Raw genomic sequence first — 24,660 nt, 5'->3', positions numbered from 1 at the left:
TCTAAGCCCAAGAAAGTATCTGAGAGATTACTCTTTCCTGGCTGAGTAATCCATGAATTTCTCATTCCCTGGCTTCACTGCCCAGTGGCATGTCTGGTCTGTTTGATTCTTTTACCTCCAACAGAGCTTTGGGAAAACACAAAACTTACCTTCTCATGCCGCCTTCGCCTTTAGCTGCGGTCTGAGCTTCAGCCATTTCATCAGGCCGATCTTAGTGTTTAAACAAGGAAAACTTTGTGGAATTGTTTACAAAAACTGCTGTGATCTCACGCACCAACGATCCCAATACACCAAAACATCTACAACACTTGAAGCCTGGAGTTCCATGTTAAACATGTGATCCCCATGTCACCATGTCGAGTACCCATCATTGTTGTGTCTTTGTTGTTGCTTTGAGTTTTAATCCTGTTAATGATGAAAAGCTGTCAAATGTGCAGAGTGACCTGTTTGTTTGTAGCAGCTTACAGAAACCAGAAAATTTTACACTTTATAAAGACACATCATATATTTTAAAAAGAGGGTTTGTAATTTGTCGTCTCTGTTTCTTCCGAATGAATAACAACTAGGAAGGGGTGATCAGGCTGCAAATATTTAGAATCGGGGTACCAAAAGCTCAAACTCAAACATTTCTGAGCTTTCCTTCTTGTAATGAAGCGTACGATGGACACCCAGTCAGACGTTGACTCAGAGGTACCAAGTTCAAAGTTTTACTTAAAAGCTCAATTGAGGTAGACAAAGTTCCACAGTGGCCGAGTGAGGATAAAAAAGACAGGATGAGCATTTTCAGCGAGTACAGGAGGGTCACCTAGAGATGAACCAATCTTACTAGAGATCCTCTGGACATAAACTTGGACAGACACAAGTACGACTGATGACTCCTAGCAGGCAACGTAAATGATGAAAGAGGGTCAGAGTGAGCAGGAAGGCAACTTTATAATGTTTCCCACTCCCTGTGTGTCCAGGTATGAGTGGCTGAAGCAGAGTCAAAGGAGAAGGAGAATCCAGTACAGTATGGAGCAGTTTTAAAATAAAGTTTCCTCTGTTGATGGTTTTGGGGATTTAACCAGAAACAGAGGACGAAATCTGTAGCAAAAAATCCACATGCAAGAGCAGAATCCAGAGGCCAGGTCCAAAAGACACAACAGAGCCAGAGGCTGCATTTCGGTGAGAAAGATGGTCAAAATGGTGAGAACTTGTTGTCTTGACTTGTTTTGAAGAATGAAACTTGCAGATGACCTTTTATGAACTAGGAGCATGTTAGACGGAACACTAAAGAAACACAAAAGGTGCATGATTGTAGCCAAAGGACATAAAGCCAGAAGGACCAAAAATACTCTGAGAAGTCAACCCCCCCCCCCCCCCCACCACCACCACCACCACCAAACACAAACAAGCACAGGCACCAGACAGTCTGTTGGGCTCGTCCCAATATAGCTGAGACTGCTTGGTCCAAAGCATCCACCTCCACATTTAACTGTTGCTTATCAAGGGACAAGAGGTGAACATGGTCTTGAGTTCTCTGGATTCCTTATCAGGATCAGGAGTCCACATGAAGAGTCATTTCTGGAGGTCAGGACATAAAGTGGTGCAGCAATTTGGCTGTCTCTTGATAAAGCATCTGAGGAAGTTAGCAAAGCCCCAAAGCATTTTGTAATTGTTTGCATCTTGGGGGTGGGTCATGACAAAAAGCCTTGGAGGGGCCAACCTTGCGTACTACATTAAACTCAAAGAAACATTAAAAAAACATAGAGGACATGAAAGTCACAAACAGGCTGTTTTGGAGTAGGCATGGTAAACCGGTCAAAAAATTGAATATTGTGAAGATATATTAAGATACACTTGTGTAACAGGTCACTTAGAATGCCATCAAACATATTTCTGAGCTCCATGGTGTCAAACATCCACAGAACACTTAGACAGAAGGAGCAAGTCGAGTCCAGCTTCATGAATCCAAAACCATCTACAATTCTGTGGGACAGAGTTAAAAAGGAGCAAACCTCTGACTGTTGTTTCTGGTCTGCTGTTCTATACTGGTTTGTTCTGCCAGAGAGCAGAGAGATGCTGAACGCCACGTTTGAGCTTTAGGAGAGGAGGAGGAGGGTATCAGGGTGCAATGATTCTCCCACTGCACTCAAAAAAAGGAAATTACCAGCCAATTAAGTTAACGAAAAAGTAACTTGTCATTTCAACCAGAAAATTTTATGTTTGTAAATCTTACGTGAATGAATCATGTCGATTGTACATAAAAATAATCCATTTAAAAGTTACTAATTTCAATCACGTTGATCCAACATGATACCATTAAATTGGATGCATTAGTAATCGCAAGGAATTGTGGGATACCATTTTCTTTGTCTATCTGGGCAGATTGGGGTATAAGTGTGAGTTTTTGTCCATGGGTTTTATTGTCTAGCTGTTTTACTCTGTTTTAACTAGTGATTTAAAATGTTATGTTTATTTTTTTTTTTGCACCATGAGTTAAAGTTTGGTAGAGGATGATGACCAACCCCCTTGTTTGGCAAACTGTTAATGTTCTAATACTTAACACAGAGTTCGCGGTAATTGAGCTCCTGTCTTGTGATGTGGGACTTTGCTGGGTAATTCATGCCTTTGATGTGAAAATTAAAAGACCCATTGGTTGTAACTTTGGAACAACATATCAATTACAGATGAATAAATAAAATTAAAGAAATAAATAGAAATTCAAGTTAAATAAACTTAATTTACTTAGGTGACCAATTGAAGTGATTCAATTAAATTGGATCAACTTTTTAGAGTGAGCAACAATATCAATTTAAAGTTGGGTGCAACTGCTCTATTTAAATTGAATCAACTTAAATTTATTAGTTTGAACCTAAATACATTAAGTTGAGCCAACCTAAATACATTAAGTTGAGCCAACCTAAATAAATTAAGTAGGACCAACATGATTCATTTTTGTTCAAGTAACGCAATCTAATCATGTGGAAATCCTTTCCATAATTTTTTTATGTTCATTCAAAGTGAACGTTTTTTGAGTGTGCAATGAAGGAATGTTTACAGGGTTTCAGGAGGAGGCAGATGGAGTCTGCGACCCTGACCTGATCGATCTGGACCAAGAGCAGTTAGTCTAACTTGTAGACTGCTACAGTTATACCCGTACCATAAACAGTCCTACATTTGCTAGGTTTGTTTCATTTAAAGTCTATATTTAGAGACATTGAATCTTGTCCTTTGCACAAACCTTTTGGTTTCTTCTCCTGTTAGGTTTATCCCTTCTTTCAGTTTCATGAAGAGGATTGTACAGTCCTCCATCCCTCCTGCTCCCCTTCAAGCTAAATCTGTGGGACCCCAGACCATCAACCGATGGCAGAGATCAAAATTAATTGTTCCTTTTTTTTTTTTTGTAGTCCGAGGCAATTTCATAAAGAGATAGGAGAACGCAGCCATGTGTTGTTTTAATTGTATGTTAATAACACTGTTTATCATCACTAGTGTGAAGCCTAAACAGTTCTCCTCTGTGTTTGAAGGTGTCTGCAGGTTGTATGGATCCACAGTTGCATTGAATTCCCTGCAAAAGACAGTCCTGCTGCCAAAGTTCAGCTCTTTCTTTCAATGATCACAGCATCCTCCTCCCCTGCAGATAATCCTCACTACAGATTAATCTATTCTCAGTGCTCTTGATGGCTAAACCACCTACAAACCATTGGTCTAAACTGCAAACTACAGACATGTATTTCTGTCACATCACTGTCATTTATTATAGAATGAATTCCTTTTCTCTGTTTTTTGTTTATGTTTTTTGAAAAAGAAGGTCAACACTTTTACCTCAAAGCTGCACTAAGGAAGCTCTGACCGGTGACTCCAGGAGTTATTCTATAGAAACGCAAAACTGATCCCACATCTGTTCAGAGGACCATCACATTTTTTTCCTGGCAATTTATTCACACACTTGGGCCCCTAATGCCACTCTGGGCATTAAGGGCTCACATTCACCCACTATAATCATTAAAATCACAAAAATACTTCAGAGAAAACAAACACATCACCACATAGACGGAGATGAAAAAAGGGTATTGTTTGCTGATGACTCTGCTGTGTTCCTGAGCTGCTCCTGAATCTGAGGAGGGATTTTAAAAAGACCTGCAGACGTGCTGGCCTGTTCCTGTGGACCAGCCTGTGTGTCAGAGTGGACCTGCCTGTGCAGCGTCCTGCAGGCCTGAAACCTCCACGAGGAGAAAGGGGGCCGACTGCAGTGAAAGATGAAGATAAAAGCCTTTTTCTGCTGGAGTCTGTCTGTCCTGAAACTGGAGACTCTACGTTTCTCTCAACAGAAATCCATTTTGAACACTCGCAGAATTTCATGATAATGAGGTCATATTTCACTCAGAAATAATTTCATGCAGCGTGTAACTCAACAAGGATTATTTATCTAAATTACAGAATAACGTGCATTAGTCATGTTTTCATATTTTTCTGTGGCTTGCCTCCAAACTCAGAGCAGAAGCCCCCCCCCCCCCCCCCCCCCCCCCAGATGAATGATCACAAAGTGGCTAAAACGTTAGAAAGTCACATTTTTCATAGTCCTGCCTGAAGGTAGGCTGTTTGTGTGTTGTGGCTTCATGCAAGCCAGTTGTGGGTTTGCCCCCCCCCCCCTCCCCCCCCCCGTACTGATGGTTTGGTCCACATCAAAGCCTTGTTCACATCTGGTTTTAAGTAAATGGGGAGGGCAGGTGGACATGAGAGTTCTTCATCGGAGCGGTTGGGGGGCAAACACACCCGAACCCCCCCCCCACCCCTACCCATGTTTCATCAAGATGAATCTGAGCGCAGAAGTGTCGTTTCCTGGAGGGGTGTTGGAAAATTAGGCTGAGAATAAATCTCAGCAGGTCTTGCCAGTTTCCCACAGGCTCTAGTACAATTGTGCAGTCATGTGATGTAACCCATGTGAATTCTTCATAACATTAAAGTGAAGGTGTAAGGGAAGAGCGGAACAGAATCAGGAAAGATCCAGGACATACATTGAATTGATTATCTGGAAATGTCCGGAATATCTTGGATCTCTCCTATTTGACACAACAGGATCAATCATCCATGTAAAGGATGCTCATTTGATGTCCTTATTGCACATAATTTCCTGGTACTCTCTAACTTTTAACAGGGTGTTTCTGTTCCTTCAGGAAGCATCGATCTGCGCTCAACCACATGCTCTGACACAGATGACTTTTTAAGGTTGAGGTGAAATGAGGGCAAACCAAGAAAACCATCAGTTTCTTTCACTTCTGACTCTTCTAAATCTTGTCCTCTGCTTAGAAACTCAGCTAGAAGTATGTCAGCGTTGAAGTTAAGTTTAAGAATTGTGAGATGTAGACTTGCTTTGGTTTTGGAGAAAAGTTCACAATCTGCAGCTCAACAAGCCTCATAAGCCCAGGTTCTTGGGCTTTGTTTGTCACGTTGGTGAAGGAGTTTCTTCTGTCTTCTCTGTCTGATGACTGACCATGAACAGGAAGCAGAACTTTTCCCCAGATGGTATTGGAATAGTATTTATTATGACATTTATCATTTCACTCATCAAAAAAATGGATTACTTGAAGACAAAATGCATCCTCTTCTCTTTTCTCAAAATCAGTCCATCACCCTGTCATGTAGATCATAGTCTTCAGTTCCATCAAGAAGTCCTTTTCTAGACCATCAAGGAGCAAGGGGGCACCAAACACACAAATCTGTACGGCTGCTTCATGATTCACTCAGATTTTTCTGATGAAGGAAGTCAAGAAGATCAGAGGGAGATTTTCCTGCTTAATCCTCCATGGAGTACATTACAGTCATCTCTGTTTCCTGTTTCCTGTTTTCCTGAAACTTCTGTCCAATCAGATGGTCTGAATACTGTGACGTTGTCTAAGCCTGCTAGAAGGCCCTGCTGACATCACCTCAAAATAAATGGATGACTGACATTGATTTTGCATTAAAGGGCTCGCAGAACTGATGTTGAAGGCCTCTTTAGCTCTGAACCCGCCTGGCAACGAAGGACAGCTGAAATGTGATTGGTTAAATGCTCCAATATGAAAATACGTCTGTCTGGAAGCAGCATGACCATCATAAACACAATAAAAGGGAATGGACAGACCATTTGGAATGATTTAATGAGTATGCATTGACAAACTATAATCAACACATGATTCAGACTTAGGCTTGAAAATATAACTGACAACTCAACAACACCTTACACCATTCAGCAAAAAGTAATGTGTAAAAAAGCAAGAACAGTTCATTTCTATGGAGTTATTTCAGTCTCAATAATCAGAAATGCACACAACCGGTTTTACAAATACACACGCTCCGATTCACAAATGTCATTTTATGCAAACGTGAAAAATAAATTCGGAAATACACACCCTGTGTTTCACAAACACACACATTGTGTTTCACAAATGCACACTAAATGTTTTACAAATGCACAATAAGTGTTTCTCACAAATGTGCACACTGTTTTTCACAAAAACATTTTAGAAATTCACAATAAATGTATCAGAAATGCAGACTAAGTGCTTCACAAACATGATTTTTAGGTACACATGTGATGTGAACTCACAGATCATTCGAACTGCAGACTGTGCATTCAAAATCCCGTTCTCGTTTGTGAATCTCCCCGTGTGTGTGAGAGATTTTTCTACGGTGAATATTGAGACTCATCTGACGGAGCGGGTCGACTAATCTCACCATTGGCTAGTGAATCTGTCAATCAAACTCATTGGCAAAGCAGGCGGGTTCGCTTTTAGCCAATCGAATGGCCCCTTACACTCTTCACTCTCAACTGACGAGGGAGGGAGCTGTTCAACACAGCAGTTGGGAGGACGCGGGCGGCAAACATGGCGGAGAGTTCTTCTGAAAGGGATCAGTCTCAGCCCGTAAGTAATGCACTTATTTGATTATTATTCCCTCGTTGTACGTCCTGTAATGTTATTGAATACTAAGTTGAAGCGTTCTCCTTGGCCAAGTGACATGTGTGAATGCTTTATGAACACTGCAGCCGAGTCGTTTGCAGAGTACCCCCACCGCAAATTAGCTTAGCTTAGCCTGTGCGGTCATATTTTTTATGAAAGCGGGGGAGGACTTATGATGGTTTTGTCAAGTTTTATACTTGGCATACCAGCTCTTCACACAACACGAGTAACTACAACCAACCAGGGGCCTCGAAACTAGCCGGCTTTTGACTCAAATTGTGTCTGTCTGCCCTGTGAGTGTGAGGGAAGTTTAAGCTAGCGCGTCGGTTCAAGCTAGATATACAGCCAATCTGTAGGTTCTTAACATGATTCATAAGGAACTAAGGGGAAAACATGCCGGATTTACAGCAGCACAGAAAGTTTAATAAAAAGTATTGATTTGGAGACGGGGATTTGTTTAAACACTGATGCTATGCTAACTAGCTAGCTAGCTAGTTGTTCAATGTGCTGCCTTTATGTAAACGCGATCCGGGTTAAAGTTAGACACAGTCTTTTCACAACCCAGACTTTAAGACGGGGTGGATTGTGCAACAAAGTTAATTCATATGACATTCATGAAAACTGTATTTTGTAAATATAACAGACGTGAATCCACTGTTGAATGAAAGAAGCCTCATTAAGTTTCTAACGTTAGAACCCGTATTGTGCTGAAAAGCCCTGTGAGATTGTGTCAGAGTGACAGCCACTAAATTCCCCGTATCTTTACTTCCAATGACGAAATGACAAGAATCCCAAACATTATGTTTTTAGTCTGTTTTGTAGTCGATAAGTAGTCACAGAAAGGGCGGATGGGAGAAATCAGCTGTCAACAGTGATTAGAGTAGAAGTTACTGTAAGTATTACACACAGGCTTCCTGTGATCAGTGTCTTGTCTCTGATTTTTTTAAAGCTGTTCTTTACTACAAGCTCAAGTTACCATAGCAAGAGTGTTTTAAAAAAATTCCCCTTTCTAATATTTGAAAATTATGTAATTTAATCTCAGACAGCTAAATGATCTAATCCATGTTTGTCGTGTTTTTATTTATTCTCTAGGAATTGCTGAAGCGTGACATCCTCAATACCTTTCTATTCTATTCTATTTCATATTTTATCATCCTATTGTATTACTGTTTTACCTATCAATTGGGAATTTAGCATTTTTGCCCCTGTAAATATCTGCCAGTTGAAAGTATTTGTACTTGTATTCCATAGATCTTGTACCTGAAGATAGCAGAGAACAACTGTGCAGACACCCACTTGGCCTTCTTCAGTGACGCTGTGAACGTGTAAGGATTACCTCTGAGGTATTCATGTTATTCATAAAGAAATATTTTATTCACATATCAGGCAGTATAAGCACTTGGTTATTTGTACAAAAATAAAATAACTTTTTTTAGACTCCTCTGAAAACAAAGGCAACTCTAAAACTCTTTCCCCTCATGGATAACATTTTACCCCCCCTTAACAGTCTCTCTCACCTCAATTTTTTCCCCAGTGATACATGTAACCCACTCCTGCAATTTGTCTAACCTAGAAATTCTACTTATTGGCAACATACATAAGAACATTACATTTTAAATTGATGTGTACCGTATTGGCGATGCATTTGTAATTATGTGTTTGAGACATGATTTTTATGTTATTGTCAGGGTGAGAGGAGATCACGGAGGACAAAATGTGGGCATAGCTGAGTTGATGCTCACAGTACGTAGAACTGACACAAACAGCTTCATTGCAGCAAAAGTGTACACACAATCAACAGTGAGTTGAACCTAGTTTTAGACGCATTAATATAAACATAAAAGTGAATGATGTATTAAAAATAAATCTGACAATATAATATTTCTTTTTGCTTTTTTCCAAATACAGGATTGAGCTCCTCTGGTGTGATGTCTTCATGACTGTTACTGGTTTATATTACAACATCCTGCACTCTCCTGAGGACCAAGACTTGCTCAATATCGGTAACATCACGTATTCTGCTGCCATTACATCTTCCTACTACGCATTCAGGCCAGTTTGGATGTCTTTAGTGACGCGTGGGACAGCCATCCAATCAGGACGGAGCAAAGCATGACACCAAATCAGCTGTGGCAGTTGGGCTTGACCCAGAACCCTGTTTCTGATCCCCGGGTAAGTGCTTTATTTCAGTGTTTTTCAACCTTTGTTCACTTGTTCCACGGTCTGACACCGGACTCTGTGGAAAGTTACACCGCTAAAGACGAGCTTTAGCTGGTATTTTTGTTATAACTGAGCGACTTTATCAGCAGAATTAAGAACAAGGAAGGGAAAACTTTAACCACTTCTGATTGGTCAGACTGATGACATGTGATCAAGCCTTCAATAATGATTGGCGGAGACAGTTAAAGGGGCGCGACTTTTCCTTACACAGTTATAGCTGCAGCTAAATCGCGGCACCGTCAACCTTATCAAAATGTATTTTATAGAATTAAATAAACACAAAGAAAAAGTCATTTTAAGATCTTTTATATTCCTAACTACTCAGTGTTTTATCAGTGCCTGTTTGGATTAACAAAGAGCTGATTTCCTGGAGATGGGAAATGTTTTTAGATCAGTGAAGTAGGGCAATTCCCCACGGCGCACTTGACCATCTCCCACGGCACACTAGTGTGCCGCGGCACACACACTGGTTGAAAAACACTGCTTTATTTAATCTCACTGTACTGGACAACTGATTTGTGTGCAGTTCGACTAAAGTGGAAAGTATCAAGAACAGTATAATGAAATCACAATGACTACAAGGAATTTTCATCAAAAATGAATGAAAAGTATTATTGTTGTGTGGTGCAAACTATTTCCCTAAATTGTTTGGTTTTTTAAATCAAGTAGGAAGAATAGCACATCTGCAAGTTCAAAATGCATCACAATGCATGGCATTATGAGCCATCAGATGTACTAATGTCACTACTTTGTTAAGGTTCACTTATTTGCAAATTATAAACAGTTATGGAGATATGAGGTCTGCCTGCTAGAAACAATATAAGTCATTATTAGTGGGTCTCTGTTCATACATAATCTAAAACATAAAAAAAACAGTGCTGTTCATAAACAGTATCTTTTTTTTTTTTTGTCAGGGTATGCTGCTTCCAGAGAATGAATGGGAAGAGAGTGGATCCATGGCTGAACCTCATCCTGGGATCAATGTCCTGGTATGGGACAGTCCCCTTTTGGGTCCACAAATGTTGGAACTGCAAGACGACATCAACCCATTGTGTAATTCAGACCGTTTGGGAGTGGACCTACATCTTTACTGTCCCGTTTGTTTAGAACTTAATTTAGGCGACATAATTACATACAGAAGAAGAGAGACTGAGGGGAGGAAGACAGAGTTCAAATCAATACTGCTGTATTGTTCAAGGGACTTCATTGTATGTAAGGAAGTTATGAAAATTAGTTCCAGTTTAAATAAAATTCAAATCAGTAGAGATCCCACATTTGCTTAAATTTTGATGTTTTAATCTGTCCATGTTTTCACTGAATTTTACTCTGCAATAAAGGGTGAATGTTTGCACTTTGTTGTTCTATGACCATCTTTTGTTGTGTAGTATTTAACCAGTTATAAAACCCAGAGAGATGAGGAAACTTTTTTTAAGGGTGACCTGGCCAAGAGGTGTATATGTATATGGTTACAATATAAAATCTATGACATTTGAGTTATTAAAAAAATAAAATTAAGGTCCAGCAGAGTGACTTGGGGAGCAGGGGAGGTGTATTGGGTATCTGTGATTGACAGTGAGATGAACTTGAGGTAATGTAGTCCCACTGCGTGGTACGGAGCAAAGTGATGCCAGTTTCTCCACAAAACCTGTGGAAGTTGCAGGTTTTTCTCCTCCACCTTCATATGATCTAGACCGAAGGGGACCGTGTCTGAGTGTTGAAATGACGCTAGCATGAAAGCTAAGAGAAGGATAACGTACAAACAATCCCGAGTGAAACATTCATTTTAAATCTCATGACCAGTACAGAGTTCGATGGATTCTATGTCAACTGCATTCAACCAATGTTGCCTTGCTACCAGGTCCACTGAAAAGTTGCACAAGCCAGTAAATTTTGACAACCGAAGGCAAATAAACCGACAAGCCATGCTAAAGCTAACACGCTAACGACCGACTGGTCCAGAATCAAACATGGGCGGGGCTTTTGCCACCCGCAGAAAGCGTAGAGAAAGTGTAAAGGGCCATACAATTGGCTAAAAGCGAACCCGCCTGCTTTGCCGACGAGTTTGATTGACAGATTCACTAGCCAATGGTGAGATTAGTTGACCCGCTCCGTCAGATGAGTCTCAATATTCACCGTAGAAAAATCTCTCACACACACGGGGAGATTCACAAACGAGAACGGGATTTTGAATGCACAGTCTGCAATTCGAATGATCTGTGAGTTCACATCACATGTGTAACTAAAAATCACGTTTGTGAAGCACTTAGTCTGCATTTCTGATACATTTATTGTGAATTTCTAAAATGTTTTTGTGAAAAACAGTGTGCACATTTGTGAGAAACACTTATTGTGCATTTGTAAAACATTTAGTGTGCATTTGTGAAACACAATGTGTGTGTTTGTGAAACACAGGGTGTGTATTTCCGAATTTATTTTTCACGTTTGCATAAAATGACATTTGTGAATCGGAGCGTGTGTATTTGTAAAACCGGTTGTGTGCATTTCTGATTATTGAGACTGAAATAACTCCATACATTTCTGAGTTGTTTTACTTTGTTGAAGAAGTTTGTAGTTTTACATCTGCCTGCTGACATTCACATTTGTGGCAGCATGGTGTGGGTTTGTAACTTTGAGTCACTGATGGTAAATGTCCACTTGCAGGTCAGGTCCCAGTCGGATCCTGGTCTCCTCTGGTGGCCCTCCTGGTTTGTGAGGAGTGAAAGTTCCCCTGAACTCTGCTTTGGATCAAGCACTGCAGAAATGCTGCATAGACGTATTGAGAAGCTGCAGAACATTCAAAGCCATAAAGTGACCATAGAAGATGCCCCCCCCCCCTTCCCCTTCTAAGTACTGATAAAGGTTTTCCCTCCACAGTCACCCTTTGCTTCTTCAGTACTCATCAAACATTTCAAAGCTTTCTACACAAAAAAACCCTCTGATATAATCCATTATTAAAGTACAGTTAATAGACTTTGCTTGGCATAATGCGGTTTGAGTTAGATTATAATAATTCTCAATGCTTTTATTTCAGCTCAGTATAATGTTTTTGTTTCAGTTTGACATTGAGATGAGCTCAATTAACTGATTGGTGTTTTATGAACAAGTTCAACTCCAGAATCCACATGAATGTTTACCAGAGGAATCAAAGGGTTTGTCAGAAACAGTGACAGAGCTGAGATTTGGAAAATTGCGGCACATTAAATTCCTGATAAAAGGTGGTTATTTCTGCTTTTAGTCTGACTGAAGCTCTGCATACAGAGCTTCAGTCAGACAGGGTGTCTGCAGGTGTGTGGTTGCAACACAACCACACACCTGAAGTGATGAAGATGAGGGGTCTCCCACCCCCACAGTCCTCGACATGTTCCTGCAGGGGATTTCTGCCTGTTGCTGATCATAGACTCTGCAGATTCACAGATTTCTTCTTTTTGGAAAATTCTTTGTCAATGCCAAAATCGAAATGGAGCAGAGTAATAATTTTCCAGATTTTTGTGATTTTATAGGAAAGAATCAGAGTAAAAGAGAAGCATTTTCTCTCAGTAAATGTAAAGAAGTGCAGCTCAAAGCTTCCCACTGTTGGCTAAAGCTCAAACAAAACAAGAAGACCAAAACGTTTTTTTTATTGAACATTTTCAGAGTAATGAAATAATAACCAGAAAATAAATGCCATTTCTGTGGAAAAGAGAAGCGACAGAGGTGTGTGTGTGTGTGTGTGTGTGGGTGTGTGTGTGTGTGTGTGTTTTTGTGGGGGTGAGTGTGGGAAAAGGGGGGATTTCTGCATGTCACCTCCTCTTCTATGGCCCAGTCATCCAGGAGAAGATTGCCGGCAGAGCTGGGGTCAGAGGTCAGCCCCCCGAGGAATAGTCCCTTTAAAAGGTTATCTGGGGCTCAGTTTGCTGCTGTGATGTAATTTCAGTTTGTAATTGTGTGCGATTGAAATAATATATAATGTCAGGCAGAAGGTCTTCTTTACCTGTGGTTGGACTCCTTCCCCTCTGCTGTGATTTCTCCAAATGCAACACTGAGATGTGAGTGTCAGGAGTCGCTGCATGAATTCAAGACAGAGGGAGAAAAAATCTGCTGAAGAGAATCCCAACAAGAGGACTTTGGGCGGCAACTGTTTGTTGGTTATTCCTGATTAGAAAGGATCTCCATCTGCCCGTCTGGAGCTCGTAAGCCTGCTTAGATCTCTGCTTCTTGTTGGGCGAAATCTCAGCTAAATCCATGCAAGCCTAATGTTTATCTGACGTGAAAATAATTACTCAAAAGTGTTTTTCTTAATCCTGATAATTAGAGCTTTAAAAGAAGATCAGTGTCGCTGTATATCACAGGCTCGGCGATTGACTTCTTGGTCGCTGTAAGTTTCAGGTGGAGATGGGAGCGGATAAAGGTTAGATTAGGCCTAATCCTGAGCAGCAGCAGCCCTTAATCTGTTATGATACAAGGATGATCACTTAAAAAGGTCTGGATCCGGGGCTCTGCCTCCTGCTTATGTGAGTGAAGGCCCGACTGGGACCCATCTTAAAACCTGCTTAGTGGCGCTGCGGTGCCAGCAGCTGCCTGCTCCTGCGGACGGCAGCGGTTAGAGAGCAGGAGAGACGCAGAGGCACAGACACGGGAAGACATCTCGGCTCATGCCGCTGCCTCCCCATCCACCGGGATTAGGAGGGAAACCTGTTGTGGCCCCAATAATCTCAAAATCAACAAGCAGGTTTGAGTCCGGGCTGCCACTTCATTGCAGCTCATTGGAGATCTGCAAATGAGGCCCAGAGTGGCATTAAGGGCCCAAGTGGAAAGCAGCTCATCTTGTTAGAGCTCGGGAGGAAGGACACAAGCAACCCTGTGATACCGACCGAGCGGGAATCCAGTCTGCTCTCCAGATCAGATTATCAAAGTCCAACAGGATTGAGGTGCGAGCAAGAGGGGGGGATTAGACGAGAAAATCTGCATGTCTGTAGGAATCAGACTTGGAAGAGACAGCAGGACGGCATGTTGTGCTGCTGGCATCATCACCATGCCGACGGTGTGGGAGTCTGAGAGCCAGGAGGGACAGCAGGGTGAATCTGGTCAGATGCAGCACGGGTTAAGGAGCCCCCCGTCTCTTTCTGAACATATCGGACTCTATAAAGACAGTCCCCCTTAACGCAGCAGGGTCACACGGGTCGCGACTTCATTTTAAAAACAAACTTTTGTTGAAAGTTCAGTGCTGCCTTCAGGACAAAGTCAGCTACAAGCGCCAAAGGCAGAAGACTCAAATAACCAAATACTTTGACTCTTAGCTTCTTCAAATGTTTAGGTTTCTCCAGAAAATAAGTTTTGTTTTGAAAGATATTTTAAACTGAAAAAAAGAACAAAAAGGATTGACAGCTTTTTAAATTAAAGACCCATTCACTTTGAAGCAGTGAGGGGGCAAACCTGTATTTACAGACCAAAAAATTGATTGGGCTCACATGAACATTTCTAAAAGAGGAAAGAAGGACAAACAAATGTCCAATGATGTCTGTGCTTACTAATAACATGATGAATATCAAATCCCACAAATTACATCTGCAGTTTATCGGATATTGGAGTGTCATGAGTAATTAGTTGCATATTTACCAGGCTGTTTTATATGATAATAAGCAGATGGAATCAATTTACGCATATGTTTATTGACTTTCTTTAACCAGTTTATTGATCGGCACAAAAATAACTGAACAACCAGCAGCTTTAGCCTTCACTCTTTATGTTTTTACAACGTGACAAGAGAAATGTTGTTTTGCTCTATCTATTTCTCACAATTGTCAACAACAAACTGCAGTTTGTTTGTTTGTTTTGTTCAGAAAAACAGTTTTGAATTACTAATAATGGAGACAGGAAGTCCCATTTAAATAAACTTAATCTAATTTGTGTCTCAAAATACAATAATGTAGCTATAGTACAACATCAAGCTGCTGGCTTATATTACTATGAAATATAAGCAGATATTTAAATGACTACAAAAAAATCAAGATGACTAAAGAATTAACATATAAGAAAATAGAAAACAAGCCATAAAACTATGTCCTGAGAACATTCAGAGACGGTTTCAGGAAAGCGAAGGAGAATATTAACTAACAAAAAAAGGACATCAAATATTGTTTTGTAAGGACATCCCAAAAATATATACAGTTCTTTCTGTGGCGGGAGGTTGCACAATAACACGGAGGACAGTATAACAATGAGTAAAAATGTTACACAATTAAAAAAATACAAACTGAGACTTTTGGAAACTTAAAAATTAGACAATGAGAAGCAAATGTATAGACCATGATGACTTGGTGAAGTTGTTTTGAAGCTTCTTTCTTTAATTCTTTTGTGGGTTTTTGAAAAATGATTATTTGTTTAATGCATAAAAATGTTTGCATAGACTATAATAAGATTGGGGGTTTAAATTAAGTTGATTTTCTTCTACTTCCGTTATAGTTCTCATTACAGCACAAGTGTCATGAAATGTGGCTGTTCGTCTAATGGATGAAATGAGTATAAACTAAAAATCTGAAAGATGGTTTTATCATTCTATGTTTGTTTCTTTGCCTTTCTTCTCTCTTATTATGTTTGGCAATTTCCTTTTCATGGTTTAGTTTTGACCTAACTCATTCAAATTGTTTTTTTACCTCCATTCTTCCGATGTGATGAACGTGAGAAGCCCAAATGTTTGTCCTTGACAGTACTCATCTTCTCTAATGTTGGCACAAAAATGTGTAAAATGTTATGAACTACAACTTGATTTTGAAGCAACATTTCAGACAAACTGATTCAATCCTGACTTTATCACTTTCAAACTGTAATACAATGACGAGGTGAAGAACCAAGTAGATAATGTAGCTGAACTGGAACAGCTGAAGGATGTTAACCTTTACCTGCTGTGATCATGACTAAAAGTCAGACAACTGAACAAGTGGAAAACCAGGAAACCTGACTGGAAGAGAAACTTCAAATCCCAACAGGATGAAGCCCTTTAGCTGCTGGGAAGAAGCAGAAAGCACAAACGTGAGTCCAGCTCAAACTGCATCTTATAGGATTCAACCACGCCCCCTGTATATGTAAAGTGAACTAACTTGATTAAGACCAGAGCAGAACCATTCACTTTGTTCCTAAATGTATTTGCAGCACATTGAACAAAACTGTTGCACCTTTTTAAAAATGCCATCTGTTCTGTTTGAACCCTCACCTCTCATAAGAACTGTGCTCTAAGGTCAGGCCCAGGTCTACCTCCAACACACAATTAGAATCTGATATAAGACTTTCTGTTTTATGAAAGCTTTAATAAGAAACAATTTTATTTTTTTATGAGTGCAAAATCAGTGATGATTTTTTGTGAGTTTTTGTCTTTAATTTGTACGTGCACACATTTAAATGAAAAAAAGAAAAGAAAAGAAAACTCTTTTTGGCAATAAATACAGGATTGATATTCAAAGAAAACTTTTTCTAAAGGTGTGGGTTATATGACCCCTGCTTCGTTAAAGTGACGCTACATCTGACGATGAAATCGACTGATGAACAGAAGCACAGAGTGGTTTGAGACTCCTGAATTAAGTCCTTTAATATCCTCTTATTTCCTGGAGGACGTTGGTGTGTTTTTGTGGCACTATGGTAATTTTCTGTAATTAAGAATCTAATCAAATCATATGCTAAAGTGGGCTCTTAATAAACAAAGGAGCTGCTGTCACAGAGGACATGAGCTGCTGGCTCATATTAAATTTCTGTATGTAATAAAAAAGGGCAAGAAGAGGAAGAGGAGGAAGAGTTTGGAGAAAGAGGACATGCAGGAACGGCTGTCATCAACAAAGTTGTTTGCTTTGAAGAAACTGTTCTTTAGATTGTCTGCAGAATACATTTCCGCTCCGTTATCGTTCAATAATTCTCTTAGTATGCATGACGTGTAATCTGTGACGTCTGTTCTTCAGGCAGAGCAGAGCTGGGCTGATGAAGACACAGACTCGACCGCTGGACGATTTTCACTCAGCTGCAAAAAATCTTGTTTATGCCAGGCTACAGGCAAGCTTCAGACAAATCTTCATAATGGAGCTTAATGATTTGACTTCTTGCTGATCTGCAGAGTGACTCTGCGGGCACAGAAAGCATGTGTGTCTCTTTTGTCTGAATATAAAAGAATAAATATCCTGTTAAATCCAGAAAGCTAAAGCCGCCGCTCAGTATTCACTGCTGCGTCTCCACCAACCTGGAACTTTTCTGTGCTCAGCCTCTCCTGCTGAAGCCTCAGCAAGGGAGGGGGGGTGGCACCAGAAAGAGACAAATGAATTGGGGTGGCTTTTTGAAGTGCTGATTGGGAGAGGGGTGAGGACAGCAGCTGCACTCCAGACCCACTCCCCCTCGGGAAGAGCGGGCTTCATGACTAAATGAAGACCTGGAGTGCTTTCTTGTTATCCACGATGGAACCTGGGTTCACAAGAAGCACAATTAGTGACTGACGGCGGCTTTAGTCATGCACCGATCGCAGAGCACAAGCCGCTCCTTCTCTGGAGAAAAGCTGCCGGCAGTCAGCACCCCGGGCGCTGTCCCATCCCTGCCGGCCCTCCAGGCCTTCTTACCACTACAGAGGAAACGGGAGAATCTTGGTGCACTTCGTCAAATGATCCCCATGGCATTTCTGATGCAGCTGTGCACATCTGATTAGAGCCTCACTCCACTGAGGCAAAGACAAGATCCCACTGGTTTACATAGAAAAGGAGAAAACTTTCAGCAGAACTGCAGTTTACCCGTCGATGCATCAAACCCTGCCCCCCTTCAGAGGAGAAATGTTTTCGGCTTTAATCTATAAGAAGTAAGACTTTCTTCAAAACTTCTCATTTCTCTTATGTTGCATCTGTCCCTCCTCCAGGGATAAAAAACAAACCCTAACCAAACCATGTCTTCCTGTTGAAATTATAACAAAGTTGTTAGTTTTCCTGCTGCTCCGTCCATTTCCTGCCTCTGCTGCTAATGCCACCAGTGATGGATGAAGTTTGTGCCACTGCATGATGAAGCCTTCTATTTATATTAAAATGAGTAGTGTCTTCTGGGATAACCAGAAAAGCCTGGAAAAAAAAGACTGACGAAGGAAGAGGTGGGGGTGGGGGACACACCGATGAAGAACCCACCGGACTGTGATGAAGAACCCACCAAACTGTGAAGAAGAGCACACCCCAAACTGGGATTAAGAACACCCCAAACTGTGATGAAGATCACACCAAAATGTGATGAAGATCACATCAAACTGTGATGAAGATCACATCAAACTGTGATGAAGAACACACCAAAATGTGATGAAGAACACACCACACTGTGATGAAGAACACACCAAACTGTGATGAAGAACACACCAAACTGTGATGAAGAACACACCAAATTGTGATGAAGAACACACCAAAATGTGATGAAGAACACACCAAACTGTGATGAAGAACACACCAAATTGTGATGAAGAACACACCAAAATGTGATGAAGAACACACCACACTGTGATGAAGAACACACCAAACTGTGATGAAGATCACATCAAACTGTGATGAAGAACACACCAAAATGTGATGAAGAACACACCACACTGTGATGAAGAACACACCAAACTGTGATGAAGAACACACCAAACTGTGATGAAGAACACACCAAATTGTGATGAAGAACACACCAAAATGTGATGAAGAACACACCAAACTGTGATGAAGAACACACCAAAATGTGATGAAGAACACACCAAAATGTGATGAAGAACACACCAAACTCTGATGAAGAACACACCAAACTGTGATGAAGAACACACCAAACTCTGATGAAGAACCCACCAAACTGTGAAGAAGAGCACACCCCAAATTGGGATTAAGAACACCCCACACTGTGATGAATAATACCCCAAACTGTGATGAAGATCACACCAAAATGTGATGAAGATCACATCAAACTGTGATGAAGAACACACCAAAATGTGATGAAGAACACACCAAACTGTGATGAAGAACACACCAAACTGTGATGAAGAACACACCAAAATGTGATGAAGAACACACCAAACTGTGATGAAGAACACACCAAAATGTGATGAAGAACACACCAAACTGTGATGAAGAACACACCAAACTGTGATGAAGAACACACCAAAATGTGATGAAGATCACATCAAACTGTGATGAAGAACACACCAAAATGTGATGAAGAACACACCAAACTGTGATGAAGAACACACCAAACTGTGATGAAGAACACACCAAAATGTGATGAAGAACACACCAAACTGTGATGAAGAACACACCAAAATGTGATGAAGAACACACCAAAATGTGATGAAGAACACACCAAAATGTGATGAAGAACACACCAAACTGTGATGAAGAACACACCACAATGTGATGAAGAACACACCAAACTGTGATGAAGAACACACCAAACTCTGATGAAGAACACACCAAACTGTGATGAAGAACACACCACAATGTGATGAAGAACACACCAAACTGTGATGAAGAACACACCAAACTCTGATGAAGAACACACCAAACTGTGATGAAGAACACACCACAATGTGATGAAGAACACACCAAACTGTGATGAAGAACACACCAAAATGTGATGAAGAACACACCTAACTGGGATGAAGAACACACCAAACTGTGATGAAGAACACACCAAACTGTGATGAAGAACACACCAAAATGTGATGAAGAACACACCAAAATGTGATGAAGAACACACCAAACTCTGATGAACAACACACCAAACTGTGATGAAGAACACACCAAAATGTGATGAAGAACACACCTAACTGGGATGAAAAACACACCAAACTGTGATGAAGAACACACCAAAATGTGATGAAGAACACACCAAACTGTGATGAAGAACACACCAAAATGTGATGAAGAACACACCTAACTGGGATGAAGAACACACCAAACTGTGATGAAGAACACACCAAATTGTGATGAAGAACACACCACAATGTGATGAAGAACACACCAAACTGTGATGAAGAACACACCAAAATGTGATGAAGAACACACCAAACAGTGATGAAGAACACACCACAATGTGATGAAGAACACACCAAACTGTGATGAAGAACACACCAAACTGTGATGAAGAACACCCCAAAATGTGATGAAGAACACACCAAACTGTGATGAAGAACACACCAAAATGTGATGAAGAACACACCAAACTGTGATGAAGAACACACCAAAATGTGATGAAGAACACACCTAACTGGGATGAAGAACACACCAAACTGTGATGAAGAACACACCAAAATGTGATGAAGAACACACCTAACTGGGATGAAGAACACACCAAACTGTGATGAAGAACACCCCAAAATGTGATGAAGAACACACCAAACTGTGATGAAGAACACACCAAAATGTGATGAAGAACACACCAAACTGTGATGAAGAACACACCAAAATGTGATGAAGAACACACCTAACTGGGATGAAGAACACACCAAACTGTGATGAAGAACACACCAAAATGTGATGAAGAACACACCTAACTGGGATGAAGAACACACCAAACTGTGATGAAGAACACACCAAAATGTGATGAAGAACACACCTAACTGGGATGAAGAACACACCAAACTGTGATGAAGAACACACCTAACTGGGATGAAGAACACACCAAACTGTGATGAAGAACACACCAAACTCTGATGAAGAACACACCAAAATGTGATGAAGATCACACCAAACTGTGATGAAGAACACACCAAAATGTGATGAAGATCACACCAAACTGTGATGAAGAACACACCAAAATGTGATGAAGAACACACCACAATGTGATGAAGAACACACCAAACTGTGATGAAGAACACACCTAACTGGGATGAAGAACACACCAAAATGTGATGAAGATCACATCAAACTGTGATGAAGAACACACCAAAATGTGATGAAGAACACACCAAACTGTGATGAAGAACACACCAAACTGTGATGAAGAACACACCAAAATGTGATGAAGAACACACCAAACTGTGATGAAGAACACACCAAAATGTGATGAAGAACACACCAAAATGTGATGAAGAACACACCAAAATGTGATGAAGAACACACCAAACTGTGATGAAGAACACACCACAATGTGATGAAGAACACACCAAACTGTGATGAAGAACACACCAAACTCTGATGAAGAACACACCAAACTGTGATGAAGAACACACCACAATGTGATGAAGAACACACCAAACTGTGATGAAGAACACACCAAACTCTGATGAAGAACACACCAAACTGTGATGAAGAACACACCACAATGTGATGAAGAACACACCAAACTGTGATGAAGAACACACCAAAATGTGATGAAGAACACACCTAACTGGGATGAAGAACACACCAAACTGTGATGAAGAACACACCAAACTGTGATGAAGAACACACCAAAATGTGATGAAGAACACACCAAAATGTGATGAAGAACACACCAAACTCTGATGAACAACACACCAAACTGTGATGAAGAACACACCAAAATGTGATGAAGAACACACCTAACTGGGATGAAAAACACACCAAACTGTGATGAAGAACACACCAAAATGTGATGAAGAACACACCAAACTGTGATGAAGAACACACCAAAATGTGATGAAGAACACACCTAACTGGGATGAAGAACACACCAAACTGTGATGAAGAACACACCAAATTGTGATGAAGAACACACCACAATGTGATGAAGAACACACCAAACTGTGATGAAGAACACACCAAAATGTGATGAAGAACACACCAAACAGTGATGAAGAACACACCACAATGTGATGAAGAACACACCAAACTGTGATGAAGAACACACCAAACTGTGATGAAGAACACCCCAAAATGTGATGAAGAACACACCAAACTGTGATGAAGAACACACCAAAATGTGATGAAGAACACACCAAACTGTGATGAAGAACACACCAAAATGTGATGAAGAACACACCTAACTGGGATGAAGAACACACCAAACTGTGATGAAGAACACACCAAAATGTGATGAAGAACACACCTAACTGGGATGAAGAACACACCAAACTGTGATGAAGAACACCCCAAAATGTGATGAAGAACACACCAAACTGTGATGAAGAACACACCAAAATGTGATGAAGAACACACCAAACTGTGATGAAGAACACACCAAAATGTGATGAAGAACACACCTAACTGGGATGAAGAACACACCAAACTGTGATGAAGAACACACCAAAATGTGATGAAGAACACACCTAACTGGGATGAAGAACACACCAAACTGTGATGAAGAACACACCAAAATGTGATGAAGAACACACCTAACTGGGATGAAGAACACACCAAACTGTGATGAAGAACACACCTAACTGGGATGAAGAACACACCAAACTGTGATGAAGAACACACCAAACTCTGATGAAGAACACACCAAAATGTGATGAAGATCACACCAAACTGTGATGAAGAACACACCAAAATGTGATGAAGATCACACCAAACTGTGATGAAGAACACACCAAAATGTGATGAAGAACACACCACAATGTGATGAAGAACACACCAAACTGTGATGAAGAACACACCTAACTGGGATGAAGAACACACCAAACTGTGATGAAGAACACACCAAACTGTGATGAAGAACACACCAAAATGTGATGAAGATCACACCAAACTGTGATGAAGAACACACCAAAATGTGATGAAGATCACACCAAACTGTGATGAAGAACACACCAAAATGTGATGAAGAACACACCACAATGTGATGAAGAACACACCTAACTGGGATGAAGAACACACCAAACTGTGATGAAGAACACCCCAAAATGTGATGAAGAACACACCAAACTGTGATGAAGAACACACCAAAATGTGATGAAGAACACACCAAACTGTGATGAAGAACACACCAAAATGTGATGAAGAACACACCTAACTGGGATGAAGAACACACCAAAATGTGATGAAGAACACACCTAACTGGGATGAAGAACACACCAAACTGTGATGAAGAACAAACCAAAATGTGATGAAGAACACACCAAACTGTGATGAAGAACACACCAAAATGTGATGAAGAACACACCTAACTGGGATGAAGAACACACCAAAATGTGATGAAGAACACACCAAACTGTGATGAAGAACACACCAAACTCTGATGAAGAACACACCAAATTGTGATGAAGAACACACCAAACTGTGATGAAGAACACACCAAAATGTGATGAAGATCACACCAAACTGTGATGAAGAACACACCAAAATGTGATGAAGAACACACCACAATGTGATGAAGAACACACCAAATAATGTAGATAGTGAAGATCTTCCTCATCTTCAGGTATTCTGTGTTGCTGATTCTTTTTCTCCACACATCAGTCTTTGCTCTAAACCAATAGCCGTTAATCTCACCTCTCTAGACATTTTATCGTCCCACTTTCACCACCTTCTCCTCCTGGCTCTTCGATGTTGAACAGTCTGGCCCTGACCTCCATTAGCGTCTGGGCTTTGGGGTCTCTTCACTTGGTCTGAGGTCTTCTCAAGCATGATGTCTCCCGTCCAGTGCCCAACTGCCAAAGATCACAGACTATTTCAGTCAGACAACTCTTGCAGAAGAACATTTATTTCACAACATCTTTAGGATGACATTCACAATTTGATTCACAACTTCGTTTTGGCATAAGGCTCCGTTCAATTCCTTGAGACAATTATTTTTCCATACACTTTCGGGTAACAACCCCCGTAACGGAGCCCACAGGTGGAAGCCGGGGAGGAGGGAGGGGCAAAGAATGAGCGCTGAAGGTAAGAGAGAATGAACAATTGTACACCTGACTTAAATAGGACGCTAAGCAGGTGGGTTAATTAACAGACCCGCCCTAGGGGAGTAACCTTCAATTCTGCCGAGTGTCTGCCCGAAATGCGACGAGTCGCTTATTTCATGCACAAAATCACTTTTAAATCTTTCAAGCAAATCTCTTTGAAATGAACTGCATTGAAACTAGACTGAAATCAAATGAGTTCAGAATACACCAAGCTACAAATGTGCAAAACAGGGACAACAAATACACCAACCCAAGAAAAAAACAAAGATGACCAAGAACACACCAAATCAAACAGAAGCAAATAACTGACAGCGATGAATAACACACACAAAATCATGATGAGGAGCACATCACATTTTCAGTTTCCTTAGCGTGTTTGTGAAACACTGAACTGACCCCTAAAATCTCTTCAGAACAAAATGTTTTGCTCATCTCTCGTTTAGTCTGTGATATTGAGCAGGTAGATGATGGACAGAGGATCCGCTGCGCTGTGAACCGGAGCTGATGGAGGGAGCGCAGAGCGGCCTTTCCAAGCCCTTAGCCTTGTTAATAAAGGCCGGTGGGCAATAACAGCTGGTTTCCTTTTTCTCTCCTGCTGGAGAATGGACCTCAGAACTGCAGTCTGTCGACTTAATTAAGCTCAGGGGTGATGGCATTATTTGTGGGAAAGAATCCAATTATTTTTGCCTCTTCACTCCCCAAGAA

This window comes from Oryzias latipes, chromosome 10 (assembly GCF_002234675.1).
Source record: "Oryzias latipes chromosome 10, ASM223467v1".
Classification (NCBI taxonomy): domain Eukaryota; kingdom Metazoa; phylum Chordata; class Actinopteri; order Beloniformes; family Adrianichthyidae; genus Oryzias; species Oryzias latipes.
Note: the sequence above shows the minus strand (reverse complement) of the source record.